The sequence below is a fragment of the Pteropus vampyrus genome, unplaced genomic scaffold (assembly GCF_000151845.1).
Source record: "Pteropus vampyrus isolate Shadow unplaced genomic scaffold, Pvam_2.0 Scaffold399, whole genome shotgun sequence".
Classification (NCBI taxonomy): Eukaryota; Metazoa; Chordata; class Mammalia; order Chiroptera; family Pteropodidae; genus Pteropus; species Pteropus vampyrus.
In genome coordinates this window covers 356,347-358,823 of record NW_011889180.1, presented here as the reverse complement: position 1 = coordinate 358,823, position 2,477 = coordinate 356,347, and the positions used below count along the sequence as shown (strand labels likewise).

At 60.9% G+C, this 2,477-nt stretch overlaps 1 protein-coding gene and 1 long non-coding RNA gene across 2 annotated transcripts in view; both read left to right on the top strand.

Moving 5' to 3' along the window:
- LOC111731790 overlaps positions 1-2,145 on the top strand; it is a 5,975-nt gene extending 3,830 nt beyond the window's left edge. The window contains exon 3 of the long non-coding RNA XR_002777319.1: positions 898-2,145. This is a non-coding gene — a long non-coding RNA (uncharacterized LOC111731790). The remainder of the gene's footprint in view (positions 1-897) is intronic.
- Positions 1-2,477, top strand: part of MTSS1L (MTSS1L, I-BAR domain containing) — a 28,300-nt gene that overhangs the window by 5,301 nt on the left and 20,522 nt on the right. The window lies entirely within an intron of this gene.

Here is a 2,477-nt window from a genome sequence, read left to right as displayed (position 1 = left end):
GGCCAGGCTTCTGGCAGGGAGGCCGGGGTCCTGTGTCCTCTTTGTTAGCCAGCATTAACTGCACACTTACCAGGTGCTGGCACAGTGCGCAGCGCATTCCGGGCAGTGCCTCCTCGAATCTCTACACTGACCCTGTCACGGAGCTGCAGTTGCCTTCCTGATCTTACAGACGAGGGGCCCAGGGTCACCTGGAAAGCCCTCTCTCTGGGCTTGTAGCCTGGGTCGCTCACCTGCACAGCCCACATCTGGACCACAGCAACCACCTGGACAGAGTCCCTGAGGGCCAGAGGCCCTTGGCAGCCTCCTCTTCGGTCTCATCCCGTTCACTTAGATACCCTGAGCATGTCGCCTCCCCCCTCTGGAGCAGCCCGCTGCGCTGCGCGGGGGGAAGAGCTGGGTGTCTCTGCCACCCTCCCACCCTTGTTGCCCAGATGCTCATCTCCCTGTAGCCCCAGAAGGAGGGGGTCTCTCTACTCCAGCACGTAGCAACCAGTCAGACAGGGGGTCAGATCCAGACTCTGCCACTCAGTGGCCTTGGGCAAGTCTAACTTTAAGCTCTTAGCTTCAGTTTCCTCGTCTGTAGATTGGGGATGATAACAGTATTCATTTCACAGAGCTGTTGGAAGGATTCGATGCAGTCACACAGTGACAAGGCTCAGCACGGTGCCCGGCCCACCAAAAGCACTTGATCAACAGTAGCAATCACTGTCACTAGTGAGGACTCCCAGGGTCTTAGAGCCTGACAGCCAGGCCATGGCCAGGGTGAGGGCACAGGTCCAGACAAAGACTAAGGACACTTCCCTGGGGCACTGGCTGCTCTGGCCCCTCGAATCCTTGTCTCTGCGGTCCTTCATGAATTACCAGTGGGGGCAGAGTCCCCAGTCCTTAGAGACCGAGGTTCTTGGTCCCTCTGCTGAGAAGGAACTGGTCCTGGCCTCCCCATACCCCATCTTGTTCCTTCCCCATGAGAGAGCGAGTATGTGAAGGTCTGAGACAGAGTGAGCCTGATGGGTCGAAGCTGTCGGGATGGGCCCCAAACCCAGTAGAGAGTAGGGAGCTATCTCTGTCCAGCTCATCCCAGTCCCTTGCTCTCTCTCAGACTGCCCAGAGGCTGCTGCAGGAGGATGAGAAGCTTTCCCGGGGGCCAGGTCAGCTGCCTCTGGACCCCTGCACTCCTTCCTAGAGGTCTCAGCAAGACTTCAGGGCAGGAGGGGTTGAGGTAGTGGGAAGGTGCCACCTTTGAGCAGACCTCTGGTGGCACCAAGGTGAGGGGTCAGCTCCTCAGGCCTGCCAGAGATGACCTCCCAGGCCCCCATCCCCTGAGCTGTGCCTGCATAGAGACAAGCCCACCCACAGCCTCCCCCTCCAGCTTCAGCCTGTGCGAACTTCTCAAATATTTGCTTTCCCTGGGCACTGGTTGGGCTCGGCCAGAATGGGGAGGGTGTTTTTGAGGCTCCCAGAAGCTGCCCTGTCCCCTTTCCACTCCTATAGGTTGTCTTTAGTTGGAGAGGCCATCTCGAACCTGCCTCTGGGGTTCCAACCCAGCAGAGCCTCCCTCTGCAGCCTCAGGGTTGGGGTCTCTACCTTCCGCCTTTCCTCAGGAACAGCCCCAGCTCCCAGCACCCCCTCCCACCTGGGGCTTTGCTGGCCCAGGGCTCCGCTTCAAGGATCAAGGGCTCCACAGGGCCCTTGGTCCAGGGCTGAGGTTTCTCCAGGACCCAGCAGCCATGGGAGGGCACATTAGCCAGAAAAGCCCCTTGATCAGACTGGACAACTCGGTCGCCAGGAGCCTGGCCTCCCTACTGAGAAACCCCCTCCCAACTCAGAGCTTTGGGCCAGGCTGGGATAAAGGCCACACTGTGTCCCCAGGAGGGGAGGGGAGCTGGGGGTGGAGAAAGGTGGCTCTGTTGACTGCACAAGGCCCCATTCAGCCGAGGCCTGGCTGTCCTGGGCAGACTGGCTGGGCCCTGTAGCAGCCACATCCTCCCCGGGCCTGGGAGCCACTGCTGCTGGCCTGGGATGGATGGATGGCTGTGCTGGCAGCAGCTTCCGGGGCACAGAACAGGGGCCCCCAGGGGCCCCAGTTTAGACCTGGCATGCCGTGAGCCCTGCCACTGCTCACAGAGCCTCTGCCCCCATGCTATGGGAAGCATCTTGGGCTGTGTCTTGGGAAACATGGTGCCCGTCATGCGGCTCAGCCCAGATTCCCTGCCAGGCCCCAGGGAGCCCCGAGGACACCCTTCCCTTGAGGGAGGATGTGAGCCGAAACAGTCCCCACTGTGGACTTCCTGACAGGGAGGAGAGATGAGCAAAGGCACCTGTTCCCAGGGCCAGGAGTTCCTCATGCCCCATGGCTCTGTCCTTGGTCCTCGGTCTTCCCAGAGGGCCCAGGAGCCTCCCTCTACACAAGGGCAGGGTGGCTGTCTCAGAAACTGCCCGGAGTCTGGACGGAGGCGTGCGGGGAGCCCAGCCCAGTG